The sequence below is a fragment of the Ranitomeya imitator genome, chromosome 2, assembly GCF_032444005.1.
Source record: "Ranitomeya imitator isolate aRanImi1 chromosome 2, aRanImi1.pri, whole genome shotgun sequence".
In the NCBI taxonomy this organism is placed as follows: domain Eukaryota; kingdom Metazoa; phylum Chordata; class Amphibia; order Anura; family Dendrobatidae; genus Ranitomeya; species Ranitomeya imitator.
Genome location: NC_091283.1, coordinates 241,499,827 through 241,515,512, shown reverse-complemented (window position 1 = coordinate 241,515,512; position 15,686 = coordinate 241,499,827). Strand labels below are relative to the sequence as shown.

At 48.2% G+C, this 15,686-nt stretch overlaps 1 long non-coding RNA gene across 1 annotated transcript; it reads right to left on the bottom strand.

Annotated features, from left to right (window-relative positions):
* Window positions 1-211: 211 nt before the first annotated feature.
* Window positions 212-13,331, bottom strand: LOC138662859 (uncharacterized). The gene is made up of 4 exons (XR_011318081.1): window positions 13,191-13,331; window positions 4,903-4,971; window positions 3,514-3,558; window positions 212-350 (listed from the first exon to the last, which is right to left on the bottom strand). It is a non-coding gene; the product is annotated as an uncharacterized lncRNA (long non-coding RNA).
* Window positions 13,332-15,686: the final 2,355 nt, after the last annotated feature.

Sequence of the window (15,686 nt, the reverse complement as noted above, 5' to 3'; positions counted from 1 at the left end):
TCCCAGCCCGCTTACTGACTACATTTTGATACACCTGGTTCTGGTGCTGCCCCCAGTTCTGGTCCCTCACCTGCTCCCGAGGCAGCCCCTGCACCTCTGAGAGGTCCCTGCCAGAATCATTGCTCTCGGTCTATTCCCCGGCGTCCTGCTGCTGCTTCGCCATACCCCACTTCCTCTGTCTACAGAAAAAAACAGCCGCACACTCAAGACTTGCAGGTTTTTACGTGAAAGTTGTATTTTTTATTATTAGTACAGGCATCACCAAATGCTTATTAGTGTTCAGAGAAAATGACGGATACTTTAAGTTACGGTTAACGCTTCGACCAAGGCTGGTCTTTGTCAAAACCACACTGAAAAACAAACATTACAGTGTAAGTACATGATATAGATGTGCTGTACATGTATCTGTGACATGAATATACAGTAAACAATATATTAACACAATAACATTCACCTAAAACAAAGATCTAGTACATATAATATATTTATATTTACAACCTAATATATACAAAACGATATTAACTAGAACCCCTAAGCAGGCTCGGACTGGCCCACCGGGGAACCGGAGGATCCTCCGGTGGGCCCTGGCACTGACACCTGCTGGCAGGGCCTCCCCCCGCTCCAGGGCCTCCCCCCGCTCCAGGGCCCCCTCCCCCGCTGCCGCCCGCCCGCCTTGAATACTCACCCTGCCTGCTCCAGCGATGGTCTCGGCGTCTGCACTGCAGCTCGTCCTGAACGAGCTGTCACGCGACACCGCTCATTAAGATCATGAATATGCGCATATTCATGATCTTAATGAACGGTGTCACATGACCGCTCAAGCAGGAAGAAGGTGCTGCGCCGCCGCCGCCGCCGCCTGGAGTCGGGACAGAGCGCGCCGCGAGGGATGTCGGCACGGCCGTGCAGTGGGACAGCAGGTGAGTATGAGGGACGGAGGGACTGGGCCCTGGGGGATGAAGGAGGACATAAGCCGGCGCGCCGAGCAGGAGCTGGAGCAGGAGCAGGAGCGGAGAGATAAGCCTGCATACAGGGGGGAATATGAGCCATGCAGGGGGGAATATGAGCCATGCAAGAGGAATATGAGCCATGCAGGGGGGAATATGAGCCATGCAGGGGGGAATATGAGCCATGCAGGGGGGAATATGAGCCATGCAGGGGGGAATATGAGCCATGCAGGGGGGAATATGAGCCATACAAGGGGGAATATGAGCCATGCAGGGGGGAATATGAGCCATGCAGGGGGGAATATGAGCCATGCATACAGGGGGGAATATGAGCCATGCATACAGGGGGGAATATAAGCCATGCATACGGGGGGGGGATATGAGCCATGCATACAGAGACGGACTATGAGCCATGCATACAGGGGTGGAATATGAGCCATGCATACAGGGGCGGACTATGAGCCATGCATACAGGGGGGAGAATATGAGCCATGCATACGGGGGGAGGGGTAATATGAGCCATGCATACAGGAGGGGGGTCATTATACAGTATGGAGCATCATGTGTGGCCAATGGACATTATACAGTATGGAGCACTGTGTGGCCGTTATACAGTATGGAGCATCATGTGCGGTCATTATAAGGTATGCAGCATCATGTGTGGCCATTATACAGTATGGAGCATCATGTGTGGCCTTTATACAGTATGGAGCATCATGTGTGACCAATGGACATTATACAGTATGGAGCACTGTGTGGCCGTTATACAGTATGGAGCATCATGTGCGGTCATTATACAGTATGCAGCATCATGTGTGGCCATTATGCAGTATGCAGCATCATGTGTGGCCATTATACAGTATGGAGCATCATGTGTGGCCATTATACAGTATGGAGCATCATGTGTGGCCGTTATACAGTATGGAGCATCATGTGCGATCATTATACAGTATGGAGCATCATGTGTGGCCATTATACAGTATGGAACATCATGTGTGGTGGCCGTTATACAGTATTGAGCATCATGTGTGGCCATATTTTTGTTTGCTTATAATTATTGTATATAAAACAGTGTGATCAGCAGTGCTAAATGGCTGCGGTTGGGACGTGGATATGGGTGTGACTAGTTGTGAAATGGGTCTGGTCAGAGGCGTGGCCTAAAATTTGCCGCGGCACACTACGCGCGCCGCAAACTTAATACCTCCTTCCCTTCAAAAGTTGGGAGGTATGGTACCACATTTGCCAGATCACGGCAAGTTCCGCAAATCCCATAGGGAATGAATGAGTCCGAACGCAGTGTTGCCATAAGTGATCCGTTACGCGGCAGATGCAGAAAAACTGCCCGATCTCCTGCAAAAGGCGACTTTCACATCAGCGATTCTTGCCAAAGTCACTGCCGATTGTGTCATACTCACCAAAGCGGGAGGCAGCGCTAAAAGTGCCTAGGGCAGCAGAAACTCTAAATATGGCCCTGGGGGGCTACATTATATTCTGTGGGGGGACTGCATTATACTCAAGGTACTACATTATATTATGGGGGGCTACATCATACTATATGAGGGGTTACAGTATACTCTATGGGGGGCTGCATTATATTCTGTGGTGAGGCTGCATTATTCTCTCAGGGGACTACATAATATTATGGGGGCTACATCATACTATATGAGGGGGCTACAGTATACTCTATGGGGGGGCTGCATTATATTCTGTGGTGGAACTGCATTCTCTCAGTGGACTACATTATATTCTGTGGTGGGTGGCATTACACTATATGGGGGGGGGCTGCATTATACCCTATGGGGTGCTACATTATATTCTATGGTGGGGACTGCGTCATACCTGAGAGGGTTGCATTATATTTTGTGGGGTGGTGCATTATATTCTATTAGAGGGGACTGCATTATACTTTATGAGGGGGCTACATTATATTCTGTGAGGGGGCTACCCCAACCCTTGCTACATTATTAAGACGTGAACTACCTTATATTATACCCTGATATTAGCGCTTTTTACCGCACAATTGTTGGTCTTGTATCTATTTCTATGTAGCTACATAGTGGGCCCCAAGAATGATTTTCTCTGGTGGGCCCAAGGTGCTCCAGTCCGACGCTGCCCCTAATTACAGGGGTAATGTAGGGAATCCATATGAACATAAATATTGTAGAAACAGGAGAAGCAAGAGGAGTATGAGAAGGGCTGCCTAGGTGTGCCCTGCATGCATTATTAACACATATCTATCCATATATATATATACACACACATACACACACATGTACACATACACACATATATACATACATATATATACATACATTCACAAACACCCAAGAGCCCAATTCCTATCATTGTATTAACCCCTGAAGTCACTAGTCCAATATACAGGAAGGAGCAAAAAAGGAAACCGCGGCCGTTATACTACAGACCCTAGGTTCAGCATAAACCATTTACATGCAAGAAATCTGCAGAAAAAACATATGCAGGAAAAAAGCAAAAATAGTCCACAATCTGCCGGATCCTGGAGCAACATTAACCCCTATTCAGAGTCTCTAATATCACATGTGACACTGACCTTCTAATGGAGGGTAGAAAAGGTGCAGAAGCAGTCTGGAGTAGGCTGTGAGAAGAAAAGAAACTTATAAGTATCCCACATGTGTACCTCTGCAGTGAGAGAATTGCGGATTAATAAGAGTCTAAGTGATTCCCATTAGAAATCCAGGTCATTACCGAAGTCTGCAAGGGTCCTGTAGCACTGAGTCCGTCACACTGGTGATGCAGTGTAGAGTAGTGAAAGCCACCAGCATTTTAAGCTGAAGGCGTGCCCAGTACAGTGCCCCTAGCACAGTGCTGGAAGTGTTACTAGGAGTCTGCGCAGTAGACCTGGTCCTATGTAAGGGTACGTTCACATTTGCGGTTTGCGCCGCAGCGTCGCCGCCGCAACAAAACGCATGCGTCGTGCGGCCCTATCTTTAACATTGGCGCCGCATGGGGCCGCATGTGCATGCGTTGTGTTGCGTTTTACGCCGCATGCGGCGTTAGGGCGCACCTGTCTGGGCGCGGCAAACGCAACATGTTGGATTTTTTGTGCGGCGCCGACCTTTTAAAAAACGCATGCGTCGTGCGGCCCTATCTTTAACATTGGCGCCGCATGGGGCCGCATGTGCATGCGTTTGGCTGCGTTTTTGTTTGCGTTGTGCGTTGCGGCGACGACGCTGCGGCGCACAACGCAAATGTGAACTTAGACTTAACAAGCAGTCTGGCCGCACGGGGATCTATGAATCTGTGTAGTCTGTCTGAGGGGAGGATGTGCCTGGAGCAAGGCCGTGTGATCTCTGTGTGGAGCTGAAATTGAGCACCCCAGGGGAAACGTCTGAAACCCAGGAGATGGACGGGAAGGAGAAAAAAAAAGGGGAAAAAATTCCCCTAATAGTAAAAATAAAAATAAAAGATTAAGGATTAAAGGGACGGGTAGCCTCTAAGTAGTTATATGGGAAAAAATACGCCGGAAAAAAATAAGAAAAAGAAAAAGAGAATAATGAAGAAAAAAAAATTAGAGAAAAAAAGAAAAAATAAGGAAAAAACATCCCAGAATTTCAATAAAACGAAAAAGACAAAAAAAGGATAATAACAATAATACCGTATATCCCGTAGTGAGGAGGGAATAAGATTTTATCATTGAACACTTTGCTGCAACGGTCAGGTTTAGGATAGGAATAGAGATTGTTAATGTTGGACAGCAAAAAACCCGACTAATACTGAAGAAAATAATGAAAATAAATATAAAAATGAAGATAATGACTGAGAAATAAAAATTAAAAAATAAAAATAAAGGGATAAAAAAATAAAAAATAAAAGATGAACAAAATGAATGAAATAAATAAGAATACATGAAAAAAAAAAAATAATTAAAATGTAAAATAAAAATGTTTTGAACAAAAATTGGAAAGCTAAGAGGACTTACCCTGAGAGTGCAGTGATAGAGGAAAAGAGTGCGATCCTCCAGCTTCTGTATATAGTTCTATCATGAAGTCTGAAGCGTGATGGAGAGGAAGGAAGAGGAACAAGGGTTAATTATTGCATAAATATGAAGAGCCTGTAGACTATGGTATATGAAGAGACTCATGTCGCATCTACCTAGTTGAATACCAAATCCAGTTCCCTATTGAGCCCCTTAGGTGAAAGGGTCTGTAGCGTATAGATCCAAAAGGCCTCCCTTTGTTTTAACAATTTTACATGATCCCCCCCACGTCTAGGTTTCTCTACTTTTTCAATCACCTGGAAGCGTAATTGTGACACCGAATGGTTGGCCCTACTAAAGTGATCCGGAAGTGGGAGCCATGTTTTCCTAAGTCTGATAGTAGATTTATGGCTCGAAATCCTATCGCGCACATGCTGAGTCGTTTCGCCTACATATATGAGGCCACAAGGGCATTTTATCAAGTAGACTACAAAATTGGAGTTGCATGTATGAAACCCCTTGATGTCAAACCTCTTGCCAGTGTGTGAGTGTATGATCTCACTTGACTTAATTACATTCGCACAGCAGGCACATCCTAGACAAGGGAACGTGCCTGTTCTTGCGCAGCCTAAAAACTGTTGTTTCGGTTGTCTGGTGAGGCTACCCACATCAGCCCTAACAAGATAATCCCTGATGTTTCTTGGTCTACGCTTGCACATCAGGGTAGGAGATTGAAAGGGGGTTATTTGAGGGTAAGCCTCGGACAGGAGGGGCCAATGTTTGTTAATTACCTTGTATACCAAGGGCATAATAGGGTGATGTGTATGTATGAAAGGGACCCTATCTTTTTGGGGGGTTTGGTTGGCCGGAGGAGGACGATTTTGTAGAACTCTTTGTTTCTCATTTTGGAGAATATTGATGGGATATTCTCTCTCCATGAATTTCTGGGACATGTCGTTTAGCCGTGTCTCTGTCAAGTTGGGGTCTGAAACTATATTAGTGACCCTGTGGAATTGTGATCGCGGTAAGCTATTCCTAGTGGATTTGGGGTGACAACTTGTGTAGAGGAGTAGATTATTTGAATCTGTGTTAGGAGTCGAGTTTCCTCTGCTGCACAGGAGGAATCTCGATCCGTGTCTGCTGCGGTCTCCCATTCTGCATCGGCCGCAGTGGGGTCTGCTCAGCGGAGGCGTCGCTCCCAGCGTCTTGCTGGGACTGATTCTGTGCAAAGGGTTACTACTGCCTTTTCTGGTTCTCCTGTTGTACCCTGCACTGATCTGCGGCGAGCGGGCTTCTCTGGGACTAAGTCCTTATTTTCACACACTGAGCATGCCCAGGGCAAGATCTCCCGTTGGAGATCGAGGGTCACATGCTCAGGTACTACAGCACATTCCATTGGTTCTCCAGGAAGGTCCTGAAAGGGCAAAACTTTGGTAGCAGCTTCCTGTGCTGCAACTATATAAGCTGCGCATGACCGCACGGCCATGCGCTAGTATCGTCTTTTGTCATATGCTTTGCGCCAATGTGGTCATGCGTTTGTATGTGTTCAGGGACCCGGCTGAAATAAGCCCCTAGAATGCTGGCACCTCCGGCGAGGAGATTGTGTATGAGTGTGTTCAGGGACCCGGCTGAAATAAGCCCCTAGAATGCTGGCTCCTCCAGCGAGGAGATCGTGTATGCATGCATGACCACTCACTGCTCACATCTGGGTAGTTGGCCTGTGCCTCTGTGAAAGTCTAACAGGGCGCAGAGCCTGTCTCTCGCGGTTACTCTGTGAAGCTAACAGAGTTGGTATATACCGCCATATAGAGCCGCCATTATTTAGCAGCAGGTACTTTCCTGCACGGTGGATCCCGGGTTGCGAACGCGCCAATTCCATTTAATAAACAATATATTTGGTGCGTTCCGCCAACCCTAACAGTATACTAGCGCCAGGATCTGGCTAAGTAATGGCGGATAAACAGCGATTGCAGGGGTACATCCAGCTGCTGGAGGGCCGGTTGGCGTCTCTTGAGCGTGCAACCTCGGCGGTGGATGTTACCGCAATAGCTGTTCAGGCTGCAAGCGTGGCTGCAGCAGCTTTACCCACTGCCACCTCTGTTCCGACCCATCTCACCTTCCTTTGCCTGAGAAATACTCTGGGGACAGTAAGTCCTGTAGGGGTTTCGTGAGCCAATGTGGTATACACCTCGAGCTCCTGGCTGCACGTTTCCCTACTGAGCGGGCAAAGGTGGGATTCATAATCTCTCTCTTGTCGGACAGAGCGTTGGAGTGGGCTACGCCGCTGTGGGAGCGCAACGATCATGTGGTGCGGAGTGTTCCTCTGTTTCTGGACACTCTGAAACAGGTCTTTTTAGGACCTCAGGTCACCCATGATACAGCGCTCCAACTGCTGGCTTTGACTCAGGGTTCAACCATGGTCAGCCATTTTGCTGTTCACTTCCGGACATTAGCGTCTGAGTTGGAATGGTCAGATAAAACCCTCATTCCCATATTTTGGAGGGGGCTGGCTGACCATGTGAAGGACGCTTTGGCCACTAGGGAGATTCCCGCCACACTGGAGGAGCTCATAGCCGTATCCACTCGCATAGACCTTCGTTTTCACGAGCGAAGGTTGGAGCGAGCCCAGTGTAGGCAGAGGTTTCGGCTGGCTCCCACCTTCGCCAAACCTTTGGAATCTCCAGTCCAGGTGTCCGAGTCACATGAGGCCTTAGAGGTGACACGAGCGGGATCTAAGTCTCAGTCCGCCCGTGCACATAAGGTCCGTCATGTTAGCCGGCAATCAGGACATCTTGCCTCCAAGGGTCCTCAGCGGTCGGGGAAACGTCAGCGTCTAGTGGCAGTTGGAGGAGGTACACTAGACACGGCGACGTTTGCCTCTAAGTTGTCCTTCAAGGGGACAATTACCATAGGCCCATCCACTCTTATGGTCGAGCTATGCGTGGATTCTGGGGCAGAGGGTAACTTTATGTCATCCTCTTTTGCCCAGCGTCGTGCAATACCCTTGGTGATGCTCGCCAACCCAGTAACCGTTCGAGTGGTAAATGGGTCGACACTACCCTCACAGATTACCACCAAACCATTCCTTTCACGCTTTCTGTGTCTCCATCACATCAGGAGATAATCTCCCTATTAGTCATTCCTGAGGGAATTGATGAGGTCCTGTTGGGGATACCATGGCTTCGCTACCATTCTCCTCATATTGAGTGGTCCTCAGGGAGAATTTTGGGATGGAGTAAATCCTGCAAGGGTAGATGTCAGAGGGAGTGTGTTCAGGTTGCTACTACACAGGTACCCGCAGATCTTTCCACTCTCCCCAAGCACTATTGGCCCTATGCAGACGTGTTCTCCAAAAGAGCTGCGGAGACCCTTCCGCCTCACCGCCCCTATGACTGTCCTATTGACCTCTTGCCTGGTGCTGAGCCTCCCCGGGGTCGAGTCTATCCGTTATCTCTCCCGGAGACGGAGGCAATGTCTCAGTACATCCAAGAGAATCTGGCAAGAGGATTCATTAGGAAGTCAGTGTCACCGGCAGGGGCTGGGTTCTTCTTCGTACAGAAGAAGACTGGAGACTTACGTCCATGCATAGACTACAGGGGTCTTAACGCCATCACCGTTAAGAACAAGTACCCATTACCCCTGATATCTGAGCTTTTTGATAGGCTACGGGAAGCAAGGGTATTTACTAAGTTAGATCTGCGGGGTGCTTACAACCTGATTCGCATCCGTGAGGGGGATGAATGGAAGACGGCTTTTAACACCAGGGATGGGCACTATGAATATCTGGTGATGCCCTTCGGGCTCTGTAATGCCCCAGCCGTTTTCCAAGACTTTGTGAACGACATCTTCCGAGATATGCTCACCACCTCGGTCGTAGTCTATCTGGATGATATTCTCATCTACTCTCCAGATATTGACTCCCATCGGAGAGATGTTCGCAAAGTCTTCGACCTCTTATGGGCAAACTCCCTCTATGCCAAGTTGGAGAAGTGTGTGTTTGAGCAGGAGTCCTTGCCTTTCCTTGGTTATATCATCTCTGCCCAGGGTTTGGCTATGGATCCTGCCAAGCTACAGGCTGTAATGGACTGGCAGGAACCCCATTCTCTTAAAGCGGTGCAGCGCTTTATGGGGTTCATTAATTACTATCGCCAGTTCATTCCACACTTCTCAACTTTGGTAGCTCCCTTGGTTGCCCTCACCAAGAAGGGAGCAAATCCCAAGTTGTGGTCAGAGGAGGTCTCCAAAGCCGTTCTCTCGATTAAGTCACACTTCGCTAGCGCTCCCATCCTACATCGCCCCGATGTAGATAAACCATTTATCTTGGAGGTGGATGCCTCATCCGTTGGTGCTGGAGCAGTCCTTTTCCAAAAGGATGCTCAAGGTCGGAAGCATCCTTGCTTTTTCTTCTCCAAGACCTTCACACCAGCGGAGAGGAATTATTCCATCGGGGACAGGGAGTTGCTAGCCATGAAGTTGGCTTTTTCAGAGTGGAGACATCTCTTGGAGGGAGCTCGCTTTCCCTTCCAAGTCTTCACTGACCACAAGAACTTGCTATATCTACAAACGGCCCAGCGGCTGAATTCTCGCCAGGCTAGATGGTCCCTGTTCTTCTCCCGGTTCCATTTTACTCTCCATTTTCTCTCCGGGGAGAAGAACGTTCGTGCCGACGCTCTCTCCCGCTCCGTAGTGTCATCTGAGGAGGAGGAGGAGCCTCGGCTTATTGTCCCTTCTGAGAGCCTAAGAACTGTGGCTCCGGTTTCGCTAGAGTCTGTGCCCCCGGGCAAGACTTTCGTGCCAGCTAACTTGCGACCGGAGGTTCTCTCTTGGGCTCACTCCTCCAGAGTGGGTGGGCATTTTGGGACCAAGAGGACATCTGAGCTTTTGGCGAGAACATACTGGTGGCCGCATATGGCCCGAGATGTCAGGGACTATATTCAGGCGTGTGTTTCTTGCGCCCAGAATCGGTCTCCACGGCAACGGCCTGCTGGGTTGCTTTACCCTCTACCGGTGGCAGACAGGCCCTGGGAGATGGTCGGGATGGACTTTGTGGTGGGCTTACCCAAGTCACGTGGCTGCTCCATTATTTGGGTTGTCACCGACCATTTCTCTAAGATGGTGCATTTGGTGCCGCTTCCTCGGTTACCATCAGCACGGGCCTTGGCGGTGTTGTTCATCAAGCACATTTTCCGATTGCATGGTATGCCTGATAAGATTGTCAGCGATCGGGGTCCCCAGTTCGCGTCTCGGTTTTGGAGAGAGCTCTGCTGTTTACTCAGCATAGAGTTAAACCTCTCCTCTGCATACCATCCTGAGACGAATGGGTTGGTGGAGAGAACCAACCAGACTCTGGTGACATATTTGCGTCATTTCGTCTCTGCTAGACAGGACGACTGGGCATCTTTGCTACCTTGGGCAGAATTTGCCTTGAACAACGCCGTAGCCGATTCCACTGGTCAGACTCCTTTTCTCCTTAATTACGGCCAGCATCCGCGTGTCCCTGTGCCCATGCCCGTGTCATCCACCGATTCTAGGGTGGCAGACTGGGCGGTGGAGGCACGTGACATCTGGGACCGCACACAGGATGCCATCCGGGCTTCCAAGGAGAGAATGAGGGTTTCGGCTGATACACACCGGCGCCCCGCTCCGGTCTTTGCTACTGGCGACTTAGTGTGGCTCTCCGCCCGTAACATCAGGCTGCGAGTTGAGTCCACTAAGTTTGCTCCTCGCTACATTGGCCCGTTTAAGGTTCTGGAACAGGTCAACCCTGTGGTCTACCGTTTGGCTATTCCTCCACGCCTTGGTATCACCGATACTTTTCACGTTTCCCTCTTAAAGCCCGTTCGTTTGTCCCGGTTTTCTGAGTCATCTGCTGGGACATCGGGTTCATCCACGGATGAGTTTGAGGTGAATGCTATTGTGGGGTGCAAGGTGGTACGTGGCAAGAAATTTTATTTGGTGGACTGGAAGGGTCACGGTCCAGAGGATAGAACCTGGGAGCCTGTGGAGCACATTCGGGCTCCGCTGCTTATTGCAGCTTTTGAGCGTAGTGATGCTCAAGGAGGGGGGGGCCCTAGGAGGGGGGGGGTAATGTTAGGAGTCGAGTTTCCTCTGCTGCACAGGAGGAATCTCGATCCATGTCTGCTGCGGTCTCCCATTCTGCATCGGCCGCAGTGGGGTCTGCTCAGCGGAGGCGTCGCTCCCAGCGTCTTGCTGGGACTGATTCTGTGCAAAGGGTTACTACTGCCTTTTCTGGTTCTCCTGTTGTACCCTGCACTGATCTGCGGCGAGCGGGCTTCTCTGGGACTAAGTCCTTATTTTCACACACTGAGCATGCCCAGGGCAAGATCTCCCGTTGGAGATCGAGGGTCACATGCTCAGGTACTACAGCACATTCCATTGGTTCTCCAGGAAGGTCCTGAAAGGGCAAAGCTTCCTGTGCTGCAACTATATAAGCTGCGCATGACCGCACGGCCATGCGCTAGTATCGTCTTTTGTCATATGCTTTGCGCCAATGTGGTCATGCGTTTGTATGTGTTCAGGGACCCGGCTGAAATAAGCCCCTAGAATGCTGGCACCTCCGGCGAGGAGATTGTGTATGAGTGTGTTCAGGGACCCGGCTGAAATAAGCCCCTAGAATGCTGGCTCCTCCGGCGAGGAGATCGTGTATGCATGCATGACCACTCACTGCTCACATCTGGGTAGTTGGCCTGTGCCTCTGTGAAAGTCTAACAGGGCGCAGAGCCTGTCTCTCGCGGTTACTCTGTGAAGCTAACAGAGTTGGTATATACCGCCATATAGAGCCGCCATTATTTAGCAGCAGGTACTTTCCTGCACGGTGGATCCCGGGTTGCGAACGCGCCAATTCCATTTAATAAACAATATATTTGGTGCGTTCCGCCAACCCTAACAATCTGTAGGTTTCACAAAGATGTCCGTGTCCAAACCACCATGCCCGTTTTTGATCACCAGGGTGTCTAGAAATGGAATTTTCTGTGTATCACTATTAGGTACAAATTGTAGCTCAGGTCTTACCTCATTGATCTGAGAGACAAATAGGGAGAACGTTTCAGCTGGCCCGTTCCATAGACAGAAGACGTCGTCTATGTAGCGGACCCAGCATCCTGAGTGTAACTGGAAAAGCGGATTAACATACACGTGACTCCGTTCAAAGTGGTCCATATATAGATTGGCGTAAGCCGGCGCCATATTAGACCCCATGGCGGTCCCACAGATTTGTTGATGGAATTGGTCGCCGAAAAGGAAATAGTTTTCCTCTAGGACTAGGGTCAAAAGGTCCAAAATGAATTGTTGTGACCGGTGGCTAAGGTTAGAGGTCAACAAGTTATTGCTCACGGCCTCCACACCCAAATCATGCTTGATTGAGGTGTAGAGGCTTTTGACATCCAGAGTAGTCAATAGACATTCTGTTGGAATAAAGGACAGTTGTTTGATTGTCCTGATGAAGTGGCCGGTGTCTAAAATAAAAGACCTGGTGTTCTTGACCAGCGGAGTAAGATATTTCTCGAGAAAAATGGATAGTGGAGATAGGATAGACTCTGTGGACGCCACTATAGGGCGACCTGGAGGGTTGGTCAGGGATTTATGTATCTTGGGAAGAACGTAAAATACTGGTGTAACTGGGTGTGGGTTTGACAGGAAAATCGCCGTTTTTTGATCAATGCAGTTAAGGGTTGTATATTCCTGGAGTATAGTGTCAATATTCTTTTTGATTTTGGCTGTGGGGTCATGGGCAATTTGTTTATAGGTAGAAGTGTCTGAAAGCTGATTGTGGATTTCCCTCATGTAGTCACTAGAATTCATAACGACTATGGCCCCACCTTTGTCTGCTGGTTTAATTGTTATATTTTTATTATTTTTCAATGATTCAATGGCCTGTTTTTCCAATGGTGTTATATTGCTTTTTGTGGGGAAATGGCCCTTTTGGTGTTGTTTAAGGATATCCTGTATATCCCGGTGTATCAGTTCAATGCATGTTTCAGTTGCATGATATGTGTGGGGTGGGTTAAATGAGCTTTTATTAAACAAGCCTAGAGAAGAAATTGATAGTTCGGGAGTAGGAGTCCCCACAGTGGGGGGAGGTTTATTCCCAAGAGTCTCCTGAAACAAACCAAAGTGTGTTTTGAGTCCAATACTCCGATAGAAATACTGTAGATCCTGTTCAAGTTTAAAACTATCCCAGGCAGGGGTAGGGCAGAATGAGAGCCCACGCTTTAGAACTAAAAGTTCCAATGGGTTTAAAGTGTAAGATGATATATTGATCACAGACTTACATTCCCTACCTGTGACCTCGTTACCATACGTTCGGTTGTATTTACGTTTGGACCTCCTTGTCGGTCTCCTCCTTGCTGTCTCCAATTGCCCCTCCCGTGTAGATCCCCGTGCGGCCAGACTGCTTGTTTACATAGGCACTCTACTGCGCAGACTCCTAGTAACACTTCCAGCACTGTGCTAGGGGCACTGTACTGGGCACGCCTTCAGCTTAAAATGCTGGTGGCTTTCACTACTCTACACTGCATCACCAGTGTGACAGACTCAGTGCTACAGGACCCTTGCAGACTTCGGTAATTACCTGGATTTCTAATGGGAATCACTTAGACTCTTATTAATCCGCAATTCTCTCACTGCAGAGGTACACATGTGGGATACTTATAAGTTTCTTTTCTTCTCACAGCCTACTCCAGACTGCTTCTGCACCTTTTCTACCCTCCATTAGATGGTCAGTGTCACATGTGATATTAGAGACTCTGAATAGAGGTTAATGTTGCTCCAGGATCCGGCAGATTGTGGACTATTTTTGCTTTTTTCCTGCATATGTTTTTTCTGCAGATTTCTTGCATGTAAATGGTTTATGCTGAACCTAGGGTCTGTAGTATAACGGCCGCGGTTTCCTTTTTTGCTCCTTCCTGTATATTGGACTAGTGACTTCAGGGGTTAATACAATGATAGGAATTGGGCTCTTGGGTGTTTGTGTATGTATGTATATATATGTATGTATATATGTGTGTATGTGTACATGTGTGTGTATGTGTGTGTATATATATATATGGATAGATATGTGTTAATAATGCATGCAGGGCACACCTAGGCAGCCCTTCTCATACTCCTCTTGCTTCTCCTGTTTCTACAATATTTATGTTCATATGGATTCCCTACATTACCCCTGTAATTAGGGGCAGCGTCGGACTGGAGCACCTTGGGCCCACCAGAGAAAATCATTCTTGGGGCCCACTATGTAGCTACATAGAAATAGATACAAGACCAACAATTGTGCGGTAAAAAGCGCTAATATCAGGGTATAATATAAGGTAGTTCACGTCTTAATAATGTAGCAAGGGTTGGGGTAGCCCCCTCACAGAATATAATGTAGCCCCCTCATAAAGTATAATGCAGTCCCCTCTAATAGAATATAATGCACCACCCCACAAAATATAATGCAACCCTCTCAGGTATGACGCAGTCCCCACCATAGAATATAATGTAGCACCCCATAGGGTATAATGCAGCCCCCCCCCATATAGTGTAATGCCACCCACCACAGAATATAATGTAGTCCACTGAGAGAATGCAGTTCCACCACAGAATATAATGCAGCCCCCCCATAGAGTATACTGTAGCCCCCTCATATAGTATGATGTAGCCCCCATAATATTATGTAGTCCCCTGAGAGAATAATGCAGCCTCACCACAGAATATAATGCAGCCCCCCATAGAGTATACTGTAACCCCTCATATAGTATGATGTAGCCCCCCATAATATAATGTAGTACCTTGAGTATAATGCAGTCCCCCCACAGAATATAATGTAGCCCCCCAGGGCCATATTTAGAGTTTCTGCTGCCCTAGGCACTTTTAGCGCTGCCTCCCGCTTTGGTGAGTATGACACAATCGGCAGTGACTTTGGCAAGAATCGCTGATGTGAAAGTCGCCTTTTGCAGGAGATCGGGCAGTTTTTCTGCATCTGCCGCGTAACGGATCACTTATGGCAACACTGCGTTCGGACTCATTCATTCCCTATGGGATTTGCGGAACTTGCCGTGATCTGGCAAATGTGGTACCATACCTCCCAACTTTTGAAGGGAAGGAGGTATTAAGTTTGCGGCGCGCGTAGTGTGCCGCGGCAAATTTTAGGCCACGCCTCTGACCAGACCCATTTCACAACTAGTCACACCCATATCCACGTCCCAACCGCAGCCATTTAGCACTGCTGATCACACTGTTTTATATACAATAATTATAAGCAAACAAAAATATGGCCACACATGATGCTCAATACTGTATAACGGCCACCACACATGATGTTCCATACTGTATAATGGCCACACATGATGCTCCATACTGTATAATGATCGCACATGATGCTCCATACTGTATAACGGCCACACATGATGCTCCATACTGTATAATGGCCACACATGATGCTCCATACTGTATAATGGCCACACATGATGCTGCATACTGCATAATGGCCACACATGATGCTGCATACTGTATAATGACCGCACATGATGCTCCATACTGTATAACGGCCACACAGTGCTCCATACGGTATAATGTCCATTGGTCACACATGATGCTCCATACTGTATAAAGGCCACACATGATGCTCCATACTGTATAATGGCCACACATGATGCTGCATACCTTATAATGACCGCACATGATGCTCCATACTGTATAACGGCCACACAGTGCTCCATACTGTATAATGTCCATTGGCCACACATGATGCTCCATACTGTATAATGACCCCCCTCCTGTATGCATGG